We start from the raw sequence: 27,913 nt of genomic DNA, 5'->3' as shown, positions 1-27,913 counted from the left end.
TGGGCTGGCCGCCTGTGTGGGAAGGGGCAGAGCCGACCTAGGGGCAAGTTGGGCCTCTTGCTCTCCCTGCTGCCCTGAGGCTGCTGGGCCAAAGAGGTCTTGGGCATCCATCCCGTTGCTGGTTCCTTCCCTCTGACGAGGCCCTCTGAGCTCCAGCACCTTGCAGTGTGGAGACAGCCCCTGCCAGCAACCTCCTCTCCAAGGAGGCCTCAACCGAGGCCTAGGCCCAGGGGAAAGGCACCAGCGGGGATGAGCCTGGGGAGGCGCCCGGGCATGTCTGGACCCATTCCCCGCAGCCTACCCCTTGGTGGGGCTGTAAGCCCGGAGGCAGGAAGGTCTGGGCAAGGCTGGCCAGGGGCAGGGGCCCTGCTGGGTCCTGCCCCTGGCCTGTGGGGCCTCTGAGCACAACCGGCCCTCTCCCACTGAAAGACCTCCCCGGCTGCCTCCAAAGGCCGGTTTGCAAGCGCTACCGCCCACTGTTCCCAGCAGGCGTGCACAATGCTCCTAAGCCCGGGAGAAAAGCGCTTCAGGGTGGTGCTCTCTCTGGGCCCTTGCCCCTGAGCCTGGGGGCAAGGCAGGGTGTCCACGCTCCCAGGCCAAGGCAGAACCACATGCACACGTCTGATCTGCCCCCTGCACCAGCAGAGAGCTCGGGGGAGCCAGAGTCTGTCAGGCAGCTGCTGGGCTGGCCGCCTGTGTGGGAAGTGGCAGAGCCGACCTAGGGGCAAGTTGGGCCTCTTGCCCTCCCTGCTGCCCTGAGGCTGCTGGGCCAAAGAGGTCTTGGGCATCCAACCCCTTCTGGTCCCTTCCCTCTGACGAGGCCCTCTGATCTCCAGCACCTTGCAGTGTGGAGACAGCCCCTGCCAGCAACCTCCTCTCCAAGGAGGCCTAAACCGAGGCCTAGGCACAGGGGAAAGGCACCAGCGGGGATGAGCCTGGGGAGGCGCCCGGGCATGTATCGACCCAGTCCCCGCAGCCTGCCCCTTGGTGGGGCAGTACCCCCGGAGGCGAGGAAGGTCTGGGCAAGGCTGGCCAGGGGCAGGGGACCTGCTGGGTCCTGCCCCTGGCCTGTGGGGCCTCTGAGCACAACCGGCCCTCTCCCACTGGAAGACTTCCCCGGCTGCCTCCAAAGGCCGGTTTGCCAACACTCCCGCCCGCTGTTCCAACCAAGGGCGCACAATGCTCCCAAGCCCGGGAGAAAATCGCCTCGGGGTTGTGCTCTCTCCGGGCCCTTTCCCCTGAGCCTGGGGGCCAGGCAGGGGGTCCACACTCCCAGGCCAAGGCAGAACGACATGCACACGTCTGTTCCTGCCCCATGCACCGGCAGAGAGCTCGGGGGAGCCAGAGTCTGTCAGGCAGCTGCTGGGCTGGCCGCCTGTGTGGGAAGGGGCAGAGCCGACCTAGGGGCAAGTTGGGCCTCTTGCTCTCCCTGCTGCATTGAGGCTGCTGGGCCAAAGAGATCTTGGGCATCCAGCCCCTTGCTTGTCCCTTCCCTCTGACGAGGCCCTCTGAGCTCCAGCACCTTGCAGTGTGGAGACAGCCCCTGCCAGCAACCTCCTCTCCAAGGAGGCCTCAACCGAGGCCTAGGACCAGGGGAAAGGCACCAGCGGGGATGAGCCTGGGGAGGCGCCCGGGCATGTCTGGACCCAGTCCCCGCAGCCTGCCCCTTGGTGGGGCAGTACCCCCGGAGGCCAGGAAGGTCTGGGCAAGGCTGGCCACGGGCAGGGGCCCTGCTGGGTCCTGCCCCTGGCCTATGGGGCCTCTGAGCACAACCGGCCCTCTCCCACTGGAAGACTTCCCCGGCTGCCTCCAAAGGCCGGTTTGCCAACACTCCCGCCCGCTGTTCCCGCCAGGCGCGCACAATTCTCCCAAGCCCGGGAGAAAAGCGCTTCGGGGTGGTGCTCTCTCCGGGCCCTTGCCCCGAGCGTGGGGGCGAGGCAGTGGGTCCACACTCCCAGACCAACGCAGAACCACATGCACACGTGTGTTCCTGACCCCTGCACCGGCAGAGAGCTCGGGGAGCCAGAGTCTGTCAGGCAGCTGCTGGGCTGGCCGCCTGTGTGGGAAGGGGCAGAGCAGACCTAGGGGCAAGTTGGGCCTCTTCCTCTCCCTGCTGCCCTGAGGCTGCTGGGCCAAAGAGGTCTTGGGCATCCAGCCCCTTGCTGGTCCCTTCCCTCTGACGAGGCCCTCTGAGCTCCAGCACCTTGCAGTGTGGAGACAGCCCCTGCCAGCAACCTCCTCTCCAAGGAGGCCTCAACCGAGGCCTAGGCCCAGGGGAAAGGCACCAGCGGGGATGAGCCTGGGGAGGCGCCCGGCCTTGTCTGGACCCAGTCCCCGCAGCCTGCCCCTTGGTGGGGCAGTACCCCCGGAGGCCAGGAGGGTCTGGGCAAGGCTGCCAGGGGCAGGGACACTGCTGGGTCCTGCCCCTGGCCTGTGGGGCCTCTGAGCACAACCGGCACTCTCCCGCTGGAAGACCTCCCCGGCTGCCTCCAAAGGCCGGTTTGCAAGCACTCCCGCCCGCTGTTCCCGCCAGGCACGCACAATGCTCCCAAGCCCGGGAGAAAAGCGCTTCGGGGTGGTGCTCTCTCCGGGCCCTTGCCCCTGAGCCTGGGGGACAGGCAGGGGGAACACACTCCCAGGCCAAGGCAGAACGACATGCACACGTCTGTTCCTGCCCCCTACACCGGCAGAGAGTTCGGGGGAGCCAGAGACTGCCAGGCTGCTGCTGGCCTGGCTGCCTGTGTGGGACGGGGTAGAGCCGACCTAGGGGCAAGTTGGGCCTCTTCCTCTCCCTGCTGCCCTGAGGCTGCTGGGCCAAAGAGGTCTTGGGCATCCAGCCCTTTGCTGGTCCTTTCCCTCTGACGAGGCCCTCTGAGCTCCAGCACCTTGCAGTGTGCAGACAGCCCCTGCCGGCAACCTCCTCTCCAAGGAGGCCTCAACCGAGGCCTAGGCCCAGGGGAAAGGCACCAGCGGGGATGAGCCTGGGGAGGCGCCCGGGCATGTCTGGACCCAGGCCCCGCAGCCTGCCCCTTGGTGGGGTAGTACCCCCGGAGGCCAGGAAGGTCTGGGCAAGGCTGCCAGAGGCAGGGACACTGCTGGGTCCTGCCCCTGGCCTGTGGGGCCTCTGAGAACAACTGGCACTCTCCCGCTGGAAGACCTCCCCGGCTGCCTCCAAAGGCTGGTTTGCAAGCACTCAATCCCGCTGTTCACGCCAGCTGCGCACAATGCTCCCAAGCCCGGGAGCAAAGCATTTTGGGGTGGTGCTCACTCCGGGCTTTGGAAGACCTCCCCGGCTGCCTCCAAGGCCGGTTTGCAAGCACTTCTGCCTGCTGTTCCCGCCACCCGCGCACAATGCTCCCAAGCCCGGGAGAAAAGCGTTTCGGGGTGGTGTTCTCTCTGGGCCCAAGAAAGACCTCCCGGGCTGCCCCCAAATGCCGGTTTGCAAGCACTCCCACTCGCTGTTCCCGCCATCCGTGCAAATGCTCCAAGCCCAGGAGAAAAGCCCTTCAGGGTGGTGCTCTCTCCCGGCCCTTGGAAGACCTCCCCGGCTGCCTCCAAAGGCTGGATTTCAAGTACTCCCTCCCGCTGTCCCGCCAGCCGCACACAATGCTCCCAATCACGGGAGAAAAGCGCTTCGGGGTGGTGCTCTCTACGGGCCCTTGGAAGACCTCCCCGTTTGTCTCCAAAGGCCGGTTTGCAAGCACTCATGCCCGCTGTTCCCGCCAGCCGCGCACAATGCTCCCAAGCCTAGGAGAAAAGCGCTTCGGGGTGGTGCTCTCTCCCGGCCCTTGGAAGACCTCCCCGGCTGCCTCCAAAGGCCGGTTTGCAAGCACTCAATCCCGCTGTTCCCGCCAGCCGCGCACAATGCTCCCAAGCCCGGGAGAAAAGCGCTTCGGGGTGGTGCTCTCTCCCGGCCCTTGGAAGACCTCCCCGGCTGCCTCCAAAGGCTGGTTTTCAAGAACTCCCTCCCGCTGACCCGCCAGCCGCACACAATGCTCCCAAGCCCGGGAGAAAAGCATTTTGAGGTGGTCTCTCTCCGGGCCCTTGGAAGACTCCCCGGCTGCCTCTAAAGGCCGGTTTGCAAGCACTCATGTCCTCTGTTCCCGACAGCCGCGAACAATGCTCCCAATTCCGTGAGAAAAGTGCTTCGGGATGGTGCTCTCTCCGGGCCCTTGGAAGACCTCCCAAGCTGCCTCCAAAGGCCGGTTTGCAAGCACTCCCGCCCGCTGTTCCCGCCAGCCTCGCACAATGCTCCCAAGACCGGGAGAAAAGCGCTTCGGGGTGGTGTTCTCTCCGTGCCAATGGAGGACCTCCCTGGCTGCCCCCAAAGGCCGGTTTGCAAGCACTCCCACTCGCTGTTCCCGCCAGCCACGCACAATCCTCCAAAACCCCGGAGAAAAGCGCTTCGGGGTGGTGTTCTCTCCGTGCCCATGGAAGACCTCCCGGGGTGCCCCCAAAGGCCGGTTTGGAAGCACTCCCACTCGCTGTTCCCGCCATTCGCGCACAATGCTCCCAAGCCCGGGAGAAAAGCATTTTGGGGTGGTGCTCACACCGGGCCCTGGAAGACCTCCCCGGCTGCCTCCAAAGGACGGTTTTCAAGCACTCCTGCCTGCTGTTCCCGCCACCCGCGCACAATGCTCCCAAGCCCGGGAGAAAAGCGCTTCGGGGTGGTGCTCTCTACAGGCCCTTGGAAGACCTCCCCGGCTGCCTCCAAAGGCCGGTTTGCAAGGACTCCTGCCTGCTGTTCCCGCCATCCGCGCACAATGCTCCCAAGCCCGGGAGAAAAGCATTTTGGGGTGGTGCTCACACCGGGCCCTGGAAGACCTCCCCGGCTGCCTCCAAAGGACGGTTTTCAAGCACTCCTGCCTGCTGTTCCCGCCACCCGCGCAGAATGCTCCCAAGCCCGGGAGAAAAGCGCTTCGGGGTGGTGCTCTCTCCGGGCCCTTGGAAGACGTCCCCGGCTGCCTCCAAAGGCCGGTTTGCAAGCACTCATGCCCGTTGTTCCCACCAGCCGCGCACAATGCTCCCAAGCCCGGGAGAAAAGCATTTTGGGGTGGTGCTCACTCCGGGCCCTTGGAAGACCTCCCCGGCTGCCTCCAAAAGCCAGTTTGCAAGCAGTCCTGCCTGCTGTTCCCGCCAGCCGCGCACAATGTTCCCAAGCCCGGGAGAAAAGCGCTTCGGGGTGGTGCTCTCTCCGGGCACTTTCAAGACCTCCCCGGCTGCCTCCAAAGGCCGGTTTGTAAGTACTCATGCCCGCTGCTTCCGCCAGCCACGCACAATGCTCCCAAGCCCGGGAGAAAAGCATTTTGGGGTGGTGCTCTCTCCGGGCCCTTGGAAGACCTCCCGGGCTGCCTCCAAAGGCCGGTTTGCAAGCATTCATGTCCGTTGTTCCCGACAGCCGCGCACAATGCTCCCAAGCCCGAGAGAAAAGCATTTTGGGGTGGTGCTCTCTCCGGGCCCTTGGAAGACCTCCCGGGCTGCCTGCAAAGGCCGGTTTGCAAGCATTCATGTCCGTTGTTCCCGACAGCCGCGCACAATGCTCCCAAGCCCGGGAGCAAAGCGCTTCGGGGTGGTGTTCTCTCAGGGACCATGGAGGACCTCCCCGGCTGCCCCCAAAGGCCGGTTTGCAAGCATTCCCACTCGCTGTTCCCGCCAGGCACACACAATGTTCCAAAACCCCGGAGAAAAGCGCTTCGGGGTGGTGCTCTCTCCGCGCCCTTGGAAGACTTCTCTGGCTGCCGCCAAAGGCCGGTTTGCAAGAATTCCCTCCCGCTGTCCCACCAGCCGCACACAATGCTCCAAAACCCGAGAGAAAAGCGCTTCGAGGTGGTGCTCTCTCCGGGCCCTTGGAAGACCTCCCCGGCTGCCTCCAAAGGCCGGTTTGCAAGCACTCCTGCCTGCTGTTCCCGCCACGCGCGCACAATGCTCCCAAGCCCGGAAGAAAAGCATTTTGGGGTAGTGCTCTCTCCGGGCCCTTGGAAGACCTCCCGGGCTGCCTCCAAAGGCCGGTTTGCAAGCACTCATGTCCGCTGTTCCCGACAGCCGCGCACAATGCTCCCAAGCCCGGGAGAAAAGCATTTTGGGGTGCTGATCAGTCCGGGCCCTTGGAAGACGTCCCCGGCTGCCTCCAAAGGCCGGTTTGCAAGCACTCATGTCCGCTGTTCCCACCAAGCGCGCACAATGCTCCCATCCCGGGAGAAAAGCGCTTCGGGGTGGTGCTCTCTCCGGGCCCTTGCCCCTGAGACTGGGGGCCAGGCAGGGGGTCCACACTCCCAGGCCAAGGCAGAACCACATGCACACGTCTGTTCCTGACCCCTGCACCGGCAGAGAGCTCGGGGGAGCCAGAGTCTGTCAGGCAGCTGCTGGGTTGGCCGCCTGTGTGGGAAGGGGCAGAGCCGCCCTAGGGGCAAGTTGGGCCTCTTGCTCTCCCTGCTGCCCTGAGGCTGCTGGGCCAAAGACGTCTTGGGCATCCAGCCCCTTACTGGTCCCTTCCCTCTGACGAGGCCCTCTGAGCTCCAGCACCTTGCAGTGTGGAGACAGCCCCTGCCAGCAACCTCCTCTCCAAGGAGGCCTCAACCGAGGCCTAGGCCCAGGGGAAAGGCACCAGCGGGGATGAGCCAGGGGAGGCGCCCGAGCATGTCTGGACCCAGTCTCCGCAGCCTGCCCCTTGGTGGGGCAGTACCCCCGGAGGCCAGGAAGGTCTGGGCAAGGCTGGCCAGGGGCAGGGGCCCTGCTGCGTCCTGCCCCTGACCTGTGGGGCCTCTGAGCACAACCGGCCCTCTCCCACTGGAAGACCTCCCCGGCTGCCTCCAAAGGCCGGTTTGCAAGCGCTCCCGCCCACTGTTCCCAGCAGGCGTGCACAATGCTCCCAAGCCCGGGAGAAAAGCGGTTCAGGGTGGTGCTCTCTCCGGGCCCTTGCCCCTGAGCCTGGGGTCAAGGCACGGTGTCCACACTCCCAGGCCAATTCAGAACCACATGCACACGTCTGTTCCTGCCCCCTGCACCGGCAGAGAGCTCGAGGGAGCCAGAGTCTGTCAGGCAGCTGCTGGGCTGGCCGCCTGTGTGGGAAGGGGCAGAGCCGACCTAGGGGCAAGTTGGGCCTCTTGCTCTCCCTGCTGCCCTGAGGCTGCTGGGCCAAAGAGGTCTTGGGCATCCATCCCGTTGCTGGTCCCTTCCCTCTGACGAGGCCCTCTGAGCTCCAGCACCTTGCAGTGTGGAGACAGCCCCTGCCAGCAACCTCCTCTCCAAGGAGGCCTCAACCGAGGCCTAGGCCCAGGGGAAAGGCACCAGCGGGGATGAGCCTGGGGAGGCGCCCGGGCATGTCTGGACCCATTCCCCGCAGCCTACCCCTTGGTGGGGCTGTAACCCCGGAGGCAGGAAGGTCTGGGCAAGGCTGGCCAGGGGCAGGGGCCCTGCTGGGTCCTGCCCCTGGCCTGTGGGGCCTCTGAGCACAACCGGCCCTCTCCCACTGGAAGACCTCCCCGGCTGCCTCCAAAGGCCGGTTTGCAATCACTCCTGCCTGCTGTTCCCGCCACGCGCGCACAATGCTCCCAAGCCCGGAAGAAAAGCATTTTGGGGTAGTGCTCTCTCCGGGCCCTTGGAAGACCTCCCGGGCTGCCTCCAAAGGCCGGTTTGCAAGCACTCATGTCCGCTGTTCCCACCAAGCGCGCACAATGCTCCCATCCCGGGAGAAAAGCGCTTCGGGGTGGTGCTCTCTCCGGGCCCTTGCCCCTGAGACTGGGGGCCAGGCAGGGGGTCCACACTCCCAGGCCAAGGCAGAACCACATGCACACGTCTGTTCCTGACCCCTGCACCGGCAGAGAGCTCGGGGGAGCCAGAGTCTGTCAGGCAGCTGCTGGGTTGGCCGCCTGTGTGGGAAGGGGCAGAGCCGCCCTAGGGGCAAGTTGGGCCTCTTGCTCTCCCTGCTGCCCTGAGGCTGCTGGGCCAAAGACGTCTTGGGCATCCAGCCCCTTACTGGTCCCTTCCCTCTGACGAGGCCCTCTGAGCTCCAGCACCTTGCAGTGTGGAGACAGCCCCTGCCAGCAACCTCCTCTCCAAGGAGGCCTCAACCGAGGCCTAGGCCCAGGGGAAAGGCACCAGCGGGGATGAGCCAGGGGAGGCGCCCGAGCATGTCTGGACCCAGTCCCCGCAGCCTGCCCCTTGGTGGGGCAGTACCCCCGGAGGCCAGGAAGGTCTGGGCAAGGCTGGCCAGGGGCAGGGGCCCTGCTGCGTCCTGCCCCTGACCTGTGGGGCCTCTGAGCACAACCGGCCCTCTCCCACTGGAAGACCTCCCCGGCTGCCTCCAAAGGCCGGTTTGCAAGCGCTCCCGCCCACTGTTCCCAGCAGGCGTGCACAATGCTCCCAAGCCCGGGAGAAAAGCGCTTCAGGGTGGTGCTCTCTCCGGGCCCTTGACCCTGAGCCTGGGGTCAAGGCACGGTGTCCACACTCCCAGGCCAATTCAGAACCACATGCACACGTCTGTTCCTGCCCCCTGCACCGGCAGAGAGCTCGGGGGAGCCAGAGTCTGTCAGGCAGCTGCTGGGCTGGCCGCCTGTGTGGGAAGGGGCAGAGCCGACCTAGGGGCAAGTTGGGCCTCTTGCTCTCCCTGCTGCCCTGAGGCTGCTGGGCCAAAGAGTTCTTGGGCATCCATCACGTTGCTGGTCCCTTCCCTCTGACGAAGCCCTCTGAGCTCCAGCTCCTTGCAGTGTGGAGACAGCCCCTGCCAGCAACCTCCTCTCCAATGAGGCCTCAACCGAGGCCTAGGCCCAGGGGAAAGGCACCAGCGGGTATGAGCCTGGGGAGGCGCCCGGGCATGTCTGGACCCATTCCCCGCAGCCTACCCCTTGGTGGGGCTGTAACCCCGGAGGCAGGAAGGTCTGGGCAAGGCTGGCCAGGGGCAGGGGCCCTGCTGGGTCCTGCCCCTGGCCTGTGGGGCCTCTGAGCACAACCGGCCCTCTCCCACTGGAAGACCTCCCCGGCTGCCTCCAAAGGCCGGTTTGCAAGCACTCCCGCCCACTGTTCCCACCAAGCACGCACAATTCTCCCAAGCCCGGGAGAAAAGCGCTTCGGGGTGGTGCTCTCTCCGGGCCCTTGCCCCTGAACCTGGGGGCCAGGCAGTTGGTTCACACTCGGAGACCAAGGCAGAACCACATGCACACGTCTGTTCCTGACCCCTGCACCGGCAGAGAGCTCGGGGGAGCCAGAGTCTGTCTGGCAGCTGCTGGGCTGGCCGCCTGTGTGGGAAGGGGCAGAGCCGACCTAGGGGCAAGTTGGGCCTCTTCCTCTCCCTGCTGCCCTGAGGCTGCTGGGCCAAAGAGGTCTTGGGCATCCAGCCCCTTGCTGGTCCCTTCCCTCTGATGAGGCCCTCTGAGCTCCAGCACCTTGCAGTGTGGAGACAGCCCCTGCCAGCAACCTCCTCTCCAAGGAGGCCTCAACCGAGGCCTAGGCCTAGGGGAAAGGCACCAGCGGGGATGAGCCTGGGGAGGCGCCCGGCCATGTCTGGACCCAGTCCCCGCAGCCTGCCCCTTGGTGGGGCAGTACCCCCGGAAGCCAGGAAGGTCTGGGCAAGGCTGCCAGGGGCAGGGACACTGCTGGGTCCTGCCACTGGCCTGTTGGGCGTCTGAGCACAACCGGCACTCTCCCGCTGGAAGACCTCCCCGTCTGCCTCCAAAAGACGGTTTGCAAGCACTCCCACCCGCTGTTCCCCCAGGCACGCACAATGCTCCCAAGCCCGGGAGAAAAGCGCTTTGGGGTGGTGCTCTCTCCGGGCCCTTGCCCCTGAGCCTGGGGCCAGGCAAGGGGAACACTCTCCCAGGCCAAGGGAGAACGACATGCACACGTCTGTTCCTGCCCCCTACACCGGCAGAGAGCTCGGGGGAGCCAGAGACTGCCAGGCTGCTGCTGGGCTGGCTGCCTGTGTGGGACGGGGCAGAGCCGACCTAGGGGCAAGTTGGGCCTCTTGCTCTCCCTGCTGCCCTGAGGCTGCTGGGTCAAAGAGGTCTTGGGCATCCAGCCCTTTGCTGGTGCCTTCCCTCTGACGAGGCCCTCTGAGCTCCAGCACCTTGCAGTGTGGAGACAGCCCCTGCCAGCAACCTCCTCTCCAAAGAGGCCTCAACCGAGGACTACACCCAGGGGAAAGGCACCAGCGGGGATGATCCTGGGGAGGCGCACGGACATGTCTGGACCCAGTCTCCGCAGCCAGCCCCTTGGTGGGGCAGTACCCCCGGAGTCCAGGAAGGTCTGGGCAAGTCTGTCCATGGGCAGGGGCCCTGCTGGGTCCTGACCCTGGCCTGTGGGGCCTCTGAGCACAACCGGCCCTCTCCCACTGGAAGACCTCCCCGGCTGCCTCCAAAGTCCTGTTTGCAAACACTCCCGCCCGCTGTTCACGTCAGGCTCGCACAATGCTCCCAAGCCCGGGAGAAAAGCACTTCGGAGTGGTGCTCTCTCCGGGCCCTTTCCCCTGAGCCTGGGGGCAAGGCAGGGGGAACACACTCCCAGGCCAAGGCAGAAACACATGCCCACGTCTGTTCCTGTCCCCTGCACCGGCAGAGAGCTTGGGGGAGCCAGAGTCTGTCAGGCAGGTGCTGGGTTGGCCGCCTGTGTGGGAAGTGGCAGAGCCGACCTAGGGGCAAGTTGGGCCTCTTGCCCTCCCTGCTGCCCTGAGGCTGCTGGGCCAAAGAGGTCTTGGGTATCCAACCCCTTGCTGGTCCCTTCCCTCTGACGAGGCCCTCTGAGCTCCAGCACCTTGCAGTGTGGAGACAGCCCCTGCCAGCAACCTCCTCTCCAAGGAGGCCTAAACCGAGGCCTAGGCACAGGGGAAAGGCACCAGCGGGGATGAGCCTGGGGAGGCGCCCGGGCATGTATGGACCCAGTCCCCGCAGCCTGCCCCTTGGTGGGGCAGTACCCCCGGAGGCGAGGAAGGTCTGGGCAAGGCTGGCCAGGGGCAGGGGACCTGCTGGGTCCTGCCCCTGGCCTGTGGGGCCTCTGAGCACAACCGGCCCTCTCCCACTGGAAGACTTCCCCGGCTGCCTCCAAAGGCCGGTTTGCCAACACTCCCGCCCGCTGTTCCAGCCAAGGGCGCACAACGCTCCCAAGCCCGGGAGAAAATCGCCTCGGGGTGGTGCTCTTTCCGGGCCCTTTCCCCTGAGCCTGGGGGCCAGGCAGGGGGTCCACACTCCCAGGCCAAGGCAGAACGACATGCACACGTCTGTTCCTGCCCCATGCACCGGCAGAGAGCTCGGGGGAGCCAGAGTCTGTCAGGCAGCTGCTGGGCTGGCCGCCTGTGTGGGAAGGGGCAGAGCCGACCTAGGGGCAAGTTGGGCCTCTTGCTCTCCCTGCTGCCCTGAGGCTGCTGGGCCAAAAAGATCTTGGGCATCCAGCCCCTTGCTTGTCCCTTCCCTCTGACGAGGCCCTCTGAGCTCCAGCACCTTGCAGTGTGGAGACAGCCCCTGCCAGCAACCTCCTCTCCAAGGAGGCCTCAACCGAGGCCTAGGACCAGGGGAAAGGCACCAGCGGGGATGAGCCTGGGGAGGCGCCCGGGCATGTCTGGACCCAGTCCCCGCAGCCTGCCCCTTGGTGGGGCAGTACCCCCGGAGGCCAGGAAGGTCTGGGCAAGGCTGGCCACGGGCAGGGGCCCTGCTGGGTCCTGCCCCTGGCCTGTGGGTCCTCTGAGCACAACCGGCCCTCTCCCACTGGAAGACTTCCCCGGCTGCCTCCAAAGGCCGGTTTGCCAACACTCCCGCCCGCTGTTCCCGCCAGGCACGCACAATTCTCCCAAGCCCGGGAGAAAAGCGCTTCGGGGTGTTGCTCTCTCCGGGCCCTTGCCCTGAGCGTGGGGGCGAGGCAGTGGGTCCACACTCCCAGACCAACGCAGAACCACATGCACACGTCTGTTCCTGACCCCTGCACCGGCAGAGAGCTCGGGGGAGCCAGAGTCTGTCAGGCAGCTGCTGGGCTGGCCGCCTGTGTGGGAAGGGGCAGAGCCGACCTAGGGGCAAGTTGGGCCTCTTCCTCTCCCTGCTGCCCTGAGGCTGCTGGGCCAAAGAGGTCTTGGGCATCCAGCCCCTTGCTGGTCCCTTCCCTCTGACGAGGCCCTCTGAGCTCCAGCACCTTGCAGTGTGGAGACAGCCCCTGCCAGCAACCTCCTCTCCAAGGAGGCCTCAACCGAGGCCTAGGCCCAGGGGAAAGGCACCAGCGGGGATGAGCCTGGGGAGGCGCCCGGGCATGTCTGGACCCAGTCCCCGCAGCCTGCCCCTTGGTGGGGCAGTACCCCCGGAGGCCAGGAAGGTCTGGGCAAGGCTGGCCAGGGGCAGGGGCCCTGCTGCGTCCTGCCCCTGACCTGTGGGGCCTCTGAGCACAACCGGCCCTCTCCCACTGGAAGACCTCCCCGGCTGCCTCCAAAGGCCGGTTTGCAAGCGCTCCCGCCCACTGTTCCCAGCAGGCGTGCACAATGCTCCCAAGCCCGGGAGAAAAGCGCTTCAGGGTGGTGCTCTCTCCGGGCCCTTGCCCCTGAGCCTGGGGTCAAGGCACGGTGTCCACACTCCCAGGCCAATTCAGAACCACATGCACACGTCTGTTCCTGCCCCCTGCACCGGCAGAGAGCTCGGGGGAGCCAGAGTCTGTCAGGCAGCTGCTGGGCTGGCCGCCTGTGTGGGAAGGGGCAGAGCCGACCTAGGGGCAAGTTGGGCCTCTTGCTCTCCCTGCTGCCCTGAGGCTGCTGGGCCAAAGAGGTCTTGGGCATCCATCCCGTTGCTGGTTCCTTCCCTCTGACGAGGCCCTCTGAGCTCCAGCACCTTGCAGTGTGGAGACAGCCCCTGCCAGCAACCTCCTCTCCAAGGAGGCCTCAACCGAGGCCTAGGCCCAGGGGAAAGGCACCAGCGGGGATGAGCCTGGGGAGGCGCCCGGGCATGTCTGGACCCATTCCCCGCAGCCTACCCCTTGGTGGGGCTGTAAGCCCGGAGGCAGGAAGGTCTGGGCAAGGCTGGCCAGGGGCAGGGGCCCTGCTGGGTCCTGCCCCTGGCCTGTGGGGCCTCTGAGCACAACCGGCCCTCTCCCACTGAAAGACCTCCCCGGCTGCCTCCAAAGGCCGGTTTGCAAGCGCTACCGCCCACTGTTCCCAGCAGGCGTGCACAATGCTCCTAAGCCCGGGAGAAAAGCGCTTCAGGGTGGTGCTCTCTCTGGGCCCTTGCCCCTGAGCCTGGGGGCAAGGCAGGGTGTCCACGCTCCCAGGCCAAGGCAGAACCACATGCACACGTCTGATCTGCCCCCTGCACCAGCAGAGAGCTCGGGGGAGCCAGAGTCTGTCAGGCAGCTGCTGGGCTGGCCGCCTGTGTGGGAAGTGGCAGAGCCGACCTAGGGGCAAGTTGGGCCTCTTGCCCTCCCTGCTGCCCTGAGGCTGCTGGGCCAAAGAGGTCTTGGGCATCCAACCCCTTCTGGTCCCTTCCCTCTGACGAGGCCCTCTGATCTCCAGCACCTTGCAGTGTGGAGACAGCCCCTGCCAGCAACCTCCTCTCCAAGGAGGCCTAAACCGAGGCCTAGGCACAGGGGAAAGGCACCAGCGGGGATGAGCCTGGGGAGGCGCCCGGGCATGTATCGACCCAGTCCCCGCAGCCTGCCCCTTGGTGGGGCAGTACCCCCGGAGGCGAGGAAGGTCTGGGCAAGGCTGGCCAGGGGCAGGGGACCTGCTGGGTCCTGCCCCTGGCCTGTGGGGCCTCTGAGCACAACCGGCCCTCTCCCACTGGAAGACTTCCCCGGCTGCCTCCAAAGGCCGGTTTGCCAACACTCCCGCCCGCTGTTCCAACCAAGGGCGCACAATGCTCCCAAGCCCGGGAGAAAATCGCCTCGGGGTTGTGCTCTCTCCGGGCCCTTTCCCCTGAGCCTGGGGGCCAGGCAGGGGGTCCACACTCCCAGGCCAAGGCAGAACGACATGCACACGTCTGTTCCTGCCCCATGCACCGGCAGAGAGCTCGGGGGAGCCAGAGTCTGTCAGGCAGCTGCTGGGCTGGCCGCCTGTGTGGGAAGGGGCAGAGCCGACCTAGGGGCAAGTTGGGCCTCTTGCTCTCCCTGCTGCATTGAGGCTGCTGGGCCAAAGAGATCTTGGGCATCCAGCCCCTTGCTTGTCCCTTCCCTCTGACGAGGCCCTCTGAGCTCCAGCACCTTGCAGTGTGGAGACAGCCCCTGCCAGCAACCTCCTCTCCAAGGAGGCCTCAACCGAGGCCTAGGACCAGGGGAAAGGCACCAGCGGGGATGAGCCTGGGGAGGCGCCCGGGCATGTCTGGACCCAGTCCCCGCAGCCTGCCCCTTGGTGGGGCAGTACCCCCGGAGGCCAGGAAGGTCTGGGCAAGGCTGGCCACGGGCAGGGGCCCTGCTGGGTCCTGCCCCTGGCCTATGGGGCCTCTGAGCACAACCGGCCCTCTCCCACTGGAAGACTTCCCCGGCTGCCTCCAAAGGCCGGTTTGCCAACACTCCCGCCCGCTGTTCCCGCCAGGCGCGCACAATTCTCCCAAGCCCGGGAGAAAAGCGCTTCGGGGTGGTGCTCTCTCCGGGCCCTTGCCCCGAGCGTGGGGGCGAGGCAGTGGGTCCACACTCCCAGACCAACGCAGAACCACATGCACACGTGTGTTCCTGACCCCTGCACCGGCAGAGAGCTCGGGGAGCCAGAGTCTGTCAGGCAGCTGCTGGGCTGGCCGCCTGTGTGGGAAGGGGCAGAGCAGACCTAGGGGCAAGTTGGGCCTCTTCCTCTCCCTGCTGCCCTGAGGCTGCTGGGCCAAAGAGGTCTTGGGCATCCAGCCCCTTGCTGGTCCCTTCCCTCTGACGAGGCCCTCTGAGCTCCAGCACCTTGCAGTGTGGAGACAGCCCCTGCCAGCAACCTCCTCTCCAAGGAGGCCTCAACCGAGGCCTAGGCCCAGGGGAAAGGCACCAGCGGGGATGAGCCTGGGGAGGCGCCCGGCCTTGTCTGGACCCAGTCCCCGCAGCCTGCCCCTTGGTGGGGCAGTACCCCCGGAGGCCAGGAGGGTCTGGGCAAGGCTGCCAGGGGCAGGGACACTGCTGGGTCCTGCCCCTGGCCTGTGGGGCCTCTGAGCACAACCGGCACTCTCCCGCTGGAAGACCTCCCCGGCTGCCTCCAAAGGCCGGTTTGCAAGCACTCCCGCCCGCTGTTCCCGCCAGGCACGCACAATGCTCCCAAGCCCGGGAGAAAAGCGCTTCGGGGTGGTGCTCTCTCCGGGCCCTTGCCCCTGAGCCTGGGGGACAGGCAGGGGGAACACACTCCCAGGCCAAGGCAGAACGACATGCACACGTCTGTTCCTGCCCCCTACACCGGCAGAGAGTTCGGGGGAGCCAGAGACTGCCAGGCTGCTGCTGGCCTGGCTGCCTGTGTGGGACGGGGTAGAGCCGACCTAGGGGCAAGTTGGGCCTCTTCCTCTCCCTGCTGCCCTGAGGCTGCTGGGCCAAAGAGGTCTTGGGCATCCAGCCCTTTGCTGGTCCTTTCCCTCTGACGAGGCCCTCTGAGCTCCAGCACCTTGCAGTGTGCAGACAGCCCCTGCCGGCAACCTCCTCTCCAAGGAGGCCTCAACCGAGGCCTAGGCCCAGGGGAAAGGCACCAGCGGGGATGAGCCTGGGGAGGCGCCCGGGCATGTCTGGACCCAGGCCCCGCAGCCTGCCCCTTGGTGGGGTAGTACCCCCGGAGGCCAGGAAGGTCTGGGCAAGGCTGCCAGAGGCAGGGACACTGCTGGGTCCTGCCCCTGGCCTGTGGGGCCTCTGAGAACAACTGGCACTCTCCCGCTGGAAGACCTCCCCGGCTGCCTCCAAAGGCTGGTTTGCAAGCACTCAATCCCGCTGTTCACGCCAGCTGCGCACAATGCTCCCAAGCCCGGGAGCAAAGCATTTTGGGGTGGTGCTCACTCCGGGCTTTGGAAGACCTCCCCGGCTGCCTCCAAGGCCGGTTTGCAAGCACTTCTGCCTGCTGTTCCCGCCACCCGCGCACAATGCTCCCAAGCCCGGGAGAAAAGCGTTTCGGGGTGGTGTTCTCTCTGGGCCCAAGAAAGACCTCCCGGGCTGCCCCCAAATGCCGGTTTGCAAGCACTCCCACTCGCTGTTCCCACCATCCGTGCAAATGCTCCAAGCCCAGGAGAAAAGCCCTTCAGGGTGGTGCTCTCTCCCGGCCCTTGGAAGACCTCCCCGGCTGCCTCCAAAGGCTGGATTTCAAGTACTCCCTCCCGCTGTCCCGCCAGCCGCACACAATGCTCCCAATCACGGGAGAAAAGCGCTTCGGGGTGGTGCTCTCTACGGGCCCTTGGAAGACCTCCCCGTTTGTCTCCAAAGGCCGGTTTGCAAGCACTCATGCCCGCTGTTCCCGCCAGCCGCGCACAATGCTCCCAAGCCTAGGAGAAAAGCGCTTCGGGGTGGTGCTCTCTCCCGGCCCTTGGAAGACCTCCCCGGCTGCCTCCAAAGGCCGGTTTGCAAGCACTCAATCCCGCTGTTCCCGCCAGCCGCGCACAATGCTCCCAAGCCCGGGAGAAAAGCGCTTCGGGGTGGTGCTCTCTCCCGGCCCTTGGAAGACCTCCCCGGCTGCCTCCAAAGGCTGGTTTTCAAGAACTCCCTCCCGCTGACCCGCCAGCCGCACACAATGCTCCCAAGCCCGGGAGAAAAGCATTTTGAGGTGGTCTCTCTCCGGGCCCTTGGAAGACTCCCCGGCTGCCTCTAAAGGCCGGTTTGCAAGCACTCATGTCCTCTGTTCCCGACAGCCGCGAACAATGCTCCCAATTCCGTGAGAAAAGTGCTTCGGGATGGTGCTCTCTCCGGGCCCTTGGAAGACCTCCCAAGCTGCCTCCAAAGGCCGGTTTGCAAGCACTCCCGCCCGCTGTTCCCGCCAGCCTCGCACAATGCTCCCAAGACCGGGAGAAAAGCGCTTCGGGGTGGTGTTCTCTCCGTGCCAATGGAGGACCTCCCTGGCTGCCCCCAAAGGCCGGTTTGCAAGCACTCCCACTCGCTGTTCCCGCCAGCCACGCACAATCCTCCAAAACCCCGGAGAAAAGCGCTTCGGGGTGGTGTTCTCTCCGTGCCCATGGAAGACCTCCCGGGGTGCCCCCAAAGGCCGGTTTGGAAGCACTCCCACTCGCTGTTCCCGCCATTCGCGCACAATGCTCCCAAGCCCGGGAGAAAAGCATTTTGGGGTGGTGCTCACACCGGGCCCTGGAAGACCTCCCCGGCTGCCTCCAAAGGACGGTTTTCAAGCACTCCTGCCTGCTGTTCCCGCCACCCGCGCACAATGCTCCCAAGCCCGGGAGAAAAGCGCTTCGGGGTGGTGCTCTCTACAGGCCCTTGGAAGACCTCCCCGGCTGCCTCCAAAGGCCGGTTTGCAAGGACTCCTGCCTGCTGTTCCCGCCATCCGCGCACAATGCTCCCAAGCCCGGGAGAAAAGCATTTTGGGGTGGTGCTCACACCGGGCCCTGGAAGACCTCCCCGGCTGCCTCCAAAGGACGGTTTTCAAGCACTCCTGCCTGCTGTTCCCGCCACCCGCGCAGAATGCTCCCAAGCCCGGGAGAAAAGCGCTTCGGGGTGGTGCTCTCTCCGGGCCCTTGGAAGACGTCCCCGGCTGCCTCCAAAGGCCGGTTTGCAAGCACTCATGCCCGTTGTTCCCACCAGCCGCGCACAATGCTCCCAAGCCCGGGAGAAAAGCATTTTGGGGTGGTGCTCACTCCGGGCCCTTGGAAGACCTCCCCGGCTGCCTCCAAAAGCCAGTTTGCAAGCAGTCCTGCCTGCTGTTCCCGCCAGCCGCGCACAATGTTCCCAAGCCCGGGAGAAAAGCGCTTCGGGGTGGTGCTCTCTCCGGGCACTTTCAAGACCTCCCCGGCTGCCTCCAAAGGCCGGTTTGTAAGTACTCATGCCCGCTGCTTCCGCCAGCCACGCACAATGCTCCCAAGCCCGGGAGAAAAGCATTTTGGGGTGGTGCTCTCTCCGGGCCCTTGGAAGACCTCCCGGGCTGCCTCCAAAGGCCGGTTTGCAAGCATTCATGTCCGTTGTTCCCGACAGCCGCGCACAATGCTCCCAAGCCCGAGAGAAAAGCATTTTGGGGTGGTGCTCTCTCCGGGCCCTTGGAAGACCTCCCGGGCTGCCTGCAAAGGCCGGTTTGCAAGCATTCATGTCCGTTGTTCCCGACAGCCGCGCACAATGCTCCCAAGCCCGGGAGCAAAGCGCTTCGGGGTGGTGTTCTCTCAGGGACCATGGAGGACCTCCCCGGCTGCCCCCAAAGGCCGGTTTGCAAGCATTCCCACTCGCTGTTCCCGCCAGGCACACACAATGTTCCAAAACCCCGGAGAAAAGCGCTTCGGGGTGGTGCTCTCTCCGCGCCCTTGGAAGACTTCTCTGGCTGCCGCCAAAGGCCGGTTTGCAAGAATTCCCTCCCGCTGTCCCACCAGCCGCACACAATGCTCCAAAACCCGAGAGAAAAGCGCTTCGAGGTGGTGCTCTCTCCGGGCCCTTGGAAGACCTCCCCGGCTGCCTCCAAAGGCCGGTTTGCAAGCACTCCTGCCTGCTGTTCCCGCCACGCGCGCACAATGCTCCCAAGCCCGGAAGAAAAGCATTTTGGGGTAGTGCTCTCTCCGGGCCCTTGGAAGACCTCCCGGGCTGCCTCCAAAGGCCGGTTTGCAAGCACTCATGTCCGCTGTTCCCGACAGCCGCGCACAATGCTCCCAAGCCCGGGAGAAAAGCATTTTGGGGTGCTGATCAGTCCGGGCCCTTGGAAGACGTCCCCGGCTGCCTCCAAAGGCCGGTTTGCAAGCACTCATGTCCGCTGTTCCCACCAAGCGCGCACAATGCTCCCATCCCGGGAGAAAAGCGCTTCGGGGTGGTGCTCTCTCCGGGCCCTTGCCCCTGAGACTGGGGGCCAGGCAGGGGGTCCACACTCCCAGGCCAAGGCAGAACCACATGCACACGTCTGTTCCTGACCCCTGCACCGGCAGAGAGCTCGGGGGAGCCAGAGTCTGTCAGGCAGCTGCTGGGTTGGCCGCCTGTGTGGGAAGGGGCAGAGCCGCCCTAGGGGCAAGTTGGGCCTCTTGCTCTCCCTGCTGCCCTGAGGCTGCTGGGCCAAAGACGTCTTGGGCATCCAGCCCCTTACTGGTCCCTTCCCTCTGACGAGGCCCTCTGAGCTCCAGCACCTTGCAGTGTGGAGACAGCCCCTGCCAGCAACCTCCTCTCCAAGGAGGCCTCAACCGAGGCCTAGGCCCAGGGGAAAGGCACCAGCGGGGATGAGCCAGGGGAGGCGCCCGAGCATGTCTGGACCCAGTCCCCGCAGCCTGCCCCTTGGTGGGGCAGTACCCCCGGAGGCCAGGAAGGTCTGGGCAAGGCTGGCCAGGGGCAGGGGCCCTGCTGCGTCCTGCCCCTGACCTGTGGGGCCTCTGAGCACAACCGGCCCTCTCCCACTGGAAGACCTCCCCGGCTGCCTCCAAAGGCCGGTTTGCAAGCGCTCCCGCCCACTGTTCCCAGCAGGCGTGCACAATGCTCCCAAGCCCGGGAGAAAAGCGCTTCAGGGTGGTGCTCTCTCCGGGCCCTTGCCCCTGAGCCTGGGGTCAAGGCACGGTGTCCACACTCCCAGGCCAATTCAGAACCACATGCACACGTCTGTTCCTGCCCCCTGCACCGGCAGAGAGCTCGGGGGAGCCAGAGTCTGTCAGGCAGCTGCTGGGCTGGCCGCCTGTGTGGGAAGGGGCAGAGCCGACCTAGGGGCAAGTTGGGCCTCTTGCTCTCCCTGCTGCCCTGAGGCTGCTGGGCCAAAGAGGTCTTGGGCATCCATCCCGTTGCTGGTCCCTTCCCTCTGACGAGGCCCTCTGAGCTCCAGCACCTTGCAGTGTGGAGACAGCCCCTGCCAGCAACCTCCTCTCCAAGGAGGCCTCAACCGAGGCCTAGGCCCAGGGGAAAGGCACCAGCGGGGATGAGCCTGGGGAGGCGCCCGGGCATGTCTGGACCCATTCCCCGCAGCCTACCCCTTGGTGGGGCTGTAACCCCGGAGGCAGGAAGGTCTGGGCAAGGCTGGCCAGGGGCAGGGGCCCTGCTGGGTCCTGCCCCTGGCCTGTGGGGCCTCTGAGCACAACCGGCCCTCTCCCACTGGAAGACCTCCCCGGCTGCCTCCAAAGGCCGGTTTGCAAGCACTCCCGCCCACTGTTCCCACCAAGCACGCACAATTCTCCCAAGCCCGGGAGAAAAGCGCTTCGGGGTGGTGCTCTCTCCGGGCCCTTGCCCCTGAACCTGGGGGCCAGGCAGTTGGTTCACACTCGGAGACCAAGGCAGAACCACATGCACACGTCTGTTCCTGACCCCTGCACCGGCAGAGAGCTCGGGGGAGCCAGAGTCTGTCAGGCAGCTGCTGGGCTGGCCGCCTGTGTGGGAAGGGGCAGAGCCGACCTAGGGGCAAGTTGGGCCTCTTCCTCTCCCTGCTGCCCTGAGGCTGCTGGGCCAAAGAGGTCTTGGGCATCCAGCCCCTTGCTGGTCCCTTCCCTCTGATGAGGCCCTCTGAGCTCCAGCACCTTGCAGTGTGGAGACAGCCCCTGCCAGCAACCTCCTCTCCAAGGAGGCCTCAACCGAGGCCTAGGCCTAGGGGAAAGGCACCAGCGGGGATGAGCCTGGGGAGGCGCCCGGCCATGTCTGGACCCAGTCCCCGCAGCCTGCCCCTTGGTGGGGCAGTACCCCCGGAAGCCAGGAAGGTCTCGGCAAGGCTGCCAGGGGCAGGGACACTGCTGGGTCCTGCCCCTGGCCTGTTGGGCGTCTGAGCACAACCGGCACTCTCCCGCTGGAAGACCTCCCCGTCTGCCTCCAAAAGACGGTTTGCAAGCACTCCCACCCGCTGTTCCCCCAGGCACGCACAATGCTCCCAAGCCCGGGAGAAAAGCGCTTTGGGGTCGTGCTCTCTCCGGGCCCTTGCCCCTGAGCCTGGGGCCAGGCAAGGGGAACACTCTCCCAGGCCAAGGGAGAACGACATGCACACGTCTGTTCCTGCCCCCTACACCGGCAGAGAGCTCGGGGGAGCCAGAGACTGCCAGGCTGCTGCTGGGCTGGCTGCCTGTGTGGGACGGGGCAGAGCCGACCTAGGGGCAAGTTGGGCCTCTTGCTCTCCCTGCTGCCCTGAGGCTGCTGGGTCAAAGAGGTCTTGGGCATCCAGCCCTTTGCTGGTGCCTTCCCTCTGACGAGGCCCTCTGAGCTCCAGCACCTTGCAGTGTGGAGACAGCCCCTGCCAGCAACCTCCTCTCCAAAGAGGCCTCAACCGAGGACTACACCCAGGGGAAAGGCACCAGCGGGGATGATCCTGGGGAGGCGCACGGACATGTCTGGACCCAGTCTCCGCAGCCTGCCCCTTGGTGGGGCAGTACCCCCGGAGTCCAGGAAGGTCTGGGCAAGTCTGTCCATGGGCAGGGGCCCTGCTGGGTCCTGACCCTGGCCTGTGGGGCCTCTGAGCACAACCGGCCCTCTCCCACTGGAAGACCTCCCCGGCTGCCTCCAAAGTCCTGTTTGCAAACACTCCCGCCCGCTGTTCACGTCAGGCTCGCACAATGCTCCCAAGCCCGGGAGAAAATCACTTCGGAGTGGTGCTCTCTCCGGGCCCTTGCCCCTGAGCCTGGGGGCAAGGCAGGGGGAACACACTCCCAGGCCAAGGCAGAAACACATGCCCACGTCTGTTCCTGTCCCCTGCACCGGCAGAGAGCTTGGGGGAGCCAGAGTCTGTCAGGCAGGTGCTGGGTTGGCCGCCTGTGTGGGAAGGGGCAGAGCCGACCTAGGGGCAAGTTGGGCCTCTTGCTCTCCCTGCTGCCCTGAGGCTGCTGGGCCAAAGACGTCTTGGGCATCCAGCCCCTCGCTGGTCCCTTCACTCTGACGAGGCCCTCTGAGCTCCAGCACCTTGCAGTGTGGAGACAGCCCCTGCCAGCAACCTCCTCTCCAAGGAGGCCTCCACCGAGGCCTAGGCCCAGGGGAAAGGCACCAGCGGGGATGAGCCAGGGGAGGCGCCCGAGCATGTCTGGACCCAGTTCCCGCAGCCTGCCCCTTGGTGGGGCAGTACCCCCCGGAGGCCAGGAAGGTCTGGGCAAGGCTGGCCAGGGGCAGGGGCCCTGCTGGGTCCTGCCCCTGGCCTGTGGAGCCTCTGAGCACAACCGGCCCTCTCCCACTCAAAGACCTCCCCGGCTGCCTCCAAAGGCTGTTTTGCAAGTGCTACCGCCCACTGTTCCCAGCAGGCGTGCACAATGCTCCTAAGCCCGGGAGAAAAGCGCTTCAGGGTGGTGCTCTCTCTGGGCCCTTGCCCCTGAGCCTGGGGGCAAGGCAGGGTGTCCACACTCCCAGGCCAAGGCAGAACCACATGCACACGTCTGATCTGCCCCGTGCACCGGCAGAGAGCTCGGGGGAGCCAGAGTCTGTCAGGCAGCTGCTGGGCTGGCCGCCTGTGTGGGAAGTGGCAGAGCCGACCTAGGGGCAAGTTGGGCCTCTTGCCCTCCCTGCTGCCCTGAGGCTGCTGGGCCAAAGAGGTCTTGGGCATCCAACCCCTTGCTGGTCCCTTCCCTCTGACGAGGCCCTCTGAGCTCCAGCACCTTGCAGTGTGGAGACAGCCCCTGCCAGCAACCTCCTCTCCAAGGAGGCCTAAACCGAGGCCTAGGCACAGGGGAAAGGCACCAGCGGGGATGAGCCTGGGGAGGCGCCCGGGCATGTATGGACCCAGTCCCCGCAGCCTGCCCCTTGGTGGGGCAGTACCCCCGGAGGCCAGGAAGGTCTGGGCAAGGCTGGCCAGGGGCAGGGGACCTGCTGGGTCCTGCCCCTGGCCTGTGGGGCCTCTGAGCACAACCGGCCCTCTCCCACTGGAAGACTTCCCCGGCTGCCTCCAAAGGCCGGTTTGCCAACACTCCCGCCCGCTGTTCCAACCAAGGGCGCACAATGCTCCCAAGCCCGGGAGAAAATCGCCTCGGGGTGGTGCTCTCTCCGGGCCCTTTCCCCTGAGCCTGGGGGCCAGGCAGGGGGTCCACACTCCCAGGCCAAGGCAGAACGACATGCACACGTCTGTTCCTGCCCCATGCACCGGCAGAGAGCTCGGGGGAGCCAGAGTCTGTCAGGCAGCTGCTGGGCTGGCCGCCTGTGTGGGAAGGGGCAGAGCCGACCTAGGGGCAAGTTGGGCCTCTTCCTCTCCCTGCTGCCCTGAGGCTGCTGGGCCAAAGAGGTCTTGGGCATCCAGCCCCTTGCTGGTCCCTTCCCTCTGACGAGGCCCTCTGAGCTCCAGCACCTTGCAGTGTGGAGACAGCCCCTGCCAGCAACCTCCTCTCCAAGGAGGCCTCAACCGAGGCCTAGGCCCAGGGGAAAGGCACCAGCGGGGATGAGCCTGGGGAGGCGCCCGGGCATGTCTGGACCCAGTCCCCGCAGCCTGCCCCTTGGTGGGGCAGTACCCCCGGAGGCCAGGAGGGTCTGGGCAAGGCTGCCAGGGGCAGGGACACTGCTGGGTCCTGTCCCTGGCCTGTGGGGCGTCTGAGCACAACCGGCACTCTCCCGCTGGAAGACCTCCCCGGCTGCCTCCAAAGGCCGGTTTGCAAGCACTCCCGCCCGCTGTTCCCGCCAGGCACGCACAATGCTCCCAAGCCCGGGAGAAAAGCGCTTCGGGGTGGTGCTCTCTCCGGGCCCTTGCCCCTGAGCCTGGGGGACAGGCAGGGGGAACACACTCCCAGGCCAAGGCAGAACGACATGCACACGTCTGTTCCTGCCCCCTACACCGGCAGAGAGTTCGGGGGAGCCAGAGACTGCCAGGCTGCTGCTGGGCTGGCTGCCTGTGTGGGACGGGGTAGAGCCGACCTAGGGGCAAGTTGGGCCTCTTGCTCTCCCTGCTGCCCTGAGGCTGCTGGGTCAAAGAAGTCTTGGGCATCCAGCCCTTTGCTGGTCCTTTCCCTCTGACGAGGCCCTCTGAGCTCCAGCACCTTGCAGAGTGCAGACAGCCCCTGCCGGCAACATCCTCTCCAAGGAGGCCTCAACCGAGGCCTAGGCCCAGGGGAAAGGCACCAGCGGGTATGAGCCTGGGGAGGCGCCCGGGCATGTCTGGACCCAGGCCCCGCAGCCTGCCCCTTGGTGGGGTAGTACCCCCGGAGGCCAGGAAGGTCTGGGCAAGGCTGCCAGAGGCAGGGACACTGCTGGGTCCTGCCCCTGGCCTGTGGGGCCTCTGAGAACAACTGGCACTCTCCCGCTGGAAGACCTCCCCGGCTGCCTCCAAAGGCTGGTTTGCAAGCACTCAATCCCGCTGTTCACGCCAGCTGCGCACAATGCTCCCAAGCCCGGGAGAAAAGCATTTTGGGGTGGTGCTCACTCCGGGCTTTGGAAGACCTCCCCGGCTGCCTCCAAGGCCGGTTTGCAAGCACTCATGCCCGCTGTTCCCGCCAGCCGCGCACAATGCTCCCAAGCCTAGGAGAAAAGCGCTTCGGGGTGGTGCTCTCTCCCGGCCCTTGGAAGACCTCCCCGGCTGCCTCCAAAGGCCGGTTTGCAAGCACTCATGCCCGCTGTTCCCGCCAGCCGCGCACAATGCTCCCAAGCCTAGGAGAAAAGCGCTTCGGGGTGGTGCTCCCTCCCGGCCCTTGGAAGACCTCCCCGGCTGCCTCCAAAGGCTGGTTTTCAAGAACTCCCTCCCGCTGACCCGCCAGCCGCACACAATGCTCCCAAGCCCGGGAGAAAAGCATTTTGAGGTGGTCTCTCTCCGGGCCCTTGGAAGACTCCCCGGCTGCCTCTAAAGGCCGGTTTGCAAGCACTCATGTCCTCTGTTCCCGACAGCCGCGAACAATGCTCCCAATTCCGTGAGAAAAGTGCTTCGGGATGGTGCTCTCTCCGGGCCGTTGGAAGACCTCCCAAGCTGCCTCCAAAGGCCGGTTTGCAAGCACTCCCGCCCGCTGTTCCCGCCAGCCTCGCACAATGCTCCCAAGACCGGGAGAAAAGCGCTTCGGGGTGGTGTTCTCTCCGTGCCAATGGAGGACCTCCCTGGCTGCCCCCAAAGGCCGGTTTGCAAGCACTCCCACTCGCTGTTCCCGCCAGCCACGCACAATCCTCCAAAACCCCGGAGAAAAGCGCTTCGGGGTGGTGTTCTCTCCGTGCCCATGGAAGACCTCCCGGGGTGCCCCCAAAGGCCGGTTTGGAAGCACTCCCACTCGCTGTTCCCGCCATCCGCGCACAATGCTCCCAAGCCCGGGAGAAAAGCATTTTGGGGTGGTGCTCACACCGGGCCCTGGAAGACCTCCCCGGCTGCCTCCAAAGGACGGTTTTCAAGCACTCCTGCCTGCTGTTCCCGCCACCCGCGCACAATGCTCCCAAGCCCGGGAGAAAAGCGCTTCGGGGTGGTGCTCTCTCCGGGCCCTTGGAAGACGTCCCCGGCTGCCTCCAAAGGCCGGTTTGCAAGCACTCATGCCCGTTGTTCCCACCAGCCGCGCACAATGCTCCCAAGCCCGGGAGAAAAGCATTTTGGGGTGGTGCTCACTCCGGGCCCTTGGAAGACCTCCCCGGCTGCCTCCAAAAGCCAGTTTGCAAGCAGTCCTGCCTGCTGTTCCCGCCAGCCGCGCACAATGTTCCCAAGCCCGGGAGAAAAGCGCTTCGGGGTGGTGCTCTCTCCGGGCACTTTCAAGACCTCCCCGGCTGCCTCCAAAGGCCGGTTTGTAAGTACTCATGCCCGCTGCTTCCGCCAGCCACGCACAATGCTCCCAAGCCCGGGAGAAAAGCATTTTGGGGTGGTGCTCTCTCCGGGCCCTTGGAAGACCTCCCGGGCTGCCTCCAAAGGCCGGTTTGCAAGCATTCATGTCCGTTGTTCCCGACAGCCGCGCACAATGCTCCCAAGCCCGAGAGAAAAGCATTTTGGGGTGGTGCTCTCTCCGGGCCCTTGGAAGACCTCCCGGCTGCCTGCAAAGGCCGGTTTGCAAGCATTCATGTCCGTTGTTCCCGACAGCCGCGCACAATGCTCCCAAGCCCGGGAGAAAAGCGCTTCGGGGTGGTGTTCTCTCAGGGACCATGGAGGACCTCCCCGGCTGCCCCCAAAGGCCGGTTTGCAAGCATTCTCACTCGCTGTTCCCGCCAGGCACACACAATGTTCCAAAACCCCGGAGAAAAGCGCTTCGGGGTGGTGCTCTCTCCGCGCCCTTGGAAGACTTCTCTGGCTGCCGCCAAAGGCCGGTTTGCAAGAATTCCCTCCCGCTGTCCCACCAGCCGCACACAATGCTCCAAAACCCGAGAGAAAAGCGCTTCGAGGTGGTGCTCTCTCCGGGCCCTTGGAAGACCTCCCCGGCTGCCTCCAAAGGCCGGTTTGCAAGCACTCCTGCCTGCTGTTCCCGCCACGCGCGCACAATGCTCCCAAGCCCGGAAGAAAAGCATTTTGGGGTAGTGCTCTCTCCGGGCCCTTGGAAGACCTCCCGGGCTGCCTCCAAAGGCCGGTTTGCAAGCACTCATGTCCGCTGTTCCCGACAGCCGCGCACAATGCTCCCAAGCCCGGGAGAAAAGCATTTTGGGGTGCTGATCAGTCCGGGCCCTTGGAAGACGTCCCCGGCTGCCTCCAAAGGCCGGTTTGCAAGCACTCATGTCCGCTGTTCCCACCAAGCGCGCACAATGCTCCCATCCCGGGAGAAAAGCGCTTCGGGGTGGGGCTCTCTCCGGGCCCTTGCCCCTGAGACTGGGGGCCAGGCAGGGGGTCCACACTCCCAGGCCAAGGCAGAACCACATGCACACGTCTGTTCCTGACCCCTGCACCGGCAGAGAGCTCGGGGGAGCCAGAGTCTGTCAGGCAGCTGCTGGGTTGGCCGCCTGTGTGGGAAGGGGCAGAGCCGCCCTAGGGGCAAGTTGGGCCTCTTGCTCTCCCTGCTGCCCTGAGGCTGCTGGGCCAAAGACGTCTTGGGCATCCAGCCCCTTACTGGTCCCTTCCCTCTGACGAGGCCCTCTGAGCTCCAGCACCTTGCAGTGTGGAGACAGCCCCTGCCAGCAACCTCCTCTCCAAGGAGGCCTCAACCGAGGCCTAGGCCCAGGGGAAAGGCACCAGCGGGGATGAGCCAGGGGAGGCGCCCGAGCATGTCTGGACCCAGTCTCCGCAGCCTGCCCCTTGGTGGGGCAGTACCCCCGGAGGCCAGGAAGGTCTGGGCAAGGCTGGCCAGGGGCAGGGGCCCTGCTGCGTCCTGCCCCTGACCTGTGGGGCCTCTGAGCACAACCGGCCCTCTCCCACTGGAAGACCTCCCCGGCTGCCTCCAAAGGCCGGTTTGCAAGCGCTCCCGCCCACTGTTCCCAGCAGGCGTGCACAATGCTCCCAAGCCCGGGAGAAAAGCGGTTCAGGGTGGTGCTCTCTCCGGGCCCTTGCCCCTGAGCCTGGGGTCAAGGCACGGTGTCCACACTCCCAGGCCAATTCAGAACCACATGCACACGTCTGTTCCTGCCCCCTGCACCGGCAGAGAGCTCGAGGGAGCCAGAGTCTGTCAGGCAGCTGCTGGGCTGGCCGCCTGTGTGGGAAGGGGCAGAGCCGACCTAGGGGCAAGTTGGGCCTCTTGCTCTCCCTGCTGCCCTGAGGCTGCTGGGCCAAAGAGGTCTTGGGCATCCATCCCGTTGCTGGTCCCTTCCCTCTGACGAGGCCCTCTGAGCTCCAGCACCTTGCAGTGTGGAGACAGCCCCTGCCAGCAACCTCCTCTCCAAGGAGGCCTCAACCGAGGCCTAGGCCCAGGGGAAAGGCACCAGCGGGGATGAGCCTGGGGAGGCGCCCGGGCATGTCTGGACCCATTCCCCGCAGCCTACCCCTTGGTGGGGCTGTAACCCCGGAGGCAGGAAGGTCTGGGCAAGGCTGGCCAGGGGCAGGGGCCCTGCTGGGTCCTGCCCCTGGCCTGTGGGGCCTCTGAGCACAACCGGCCCTCTCCCACTGGAAGACCTCCCCGGCTGCCTCCAAAGGCCGGTTTGCAAT

Source organism: Dama dama, chromosome 3 (assembly GCF_033118175.1).
Source record: "Dama dama isolate Ldn47 chromosome 3, ASM3311817v1, whole genome shotgun sequence".
NCBI lineage: Eukaryota > Metazoa > Chordata > Mammalia > Artiodactyla > Cervidae > Dama > Dama dama.
Note: the sequence above shows the minus strand (reverse complement) of the source record.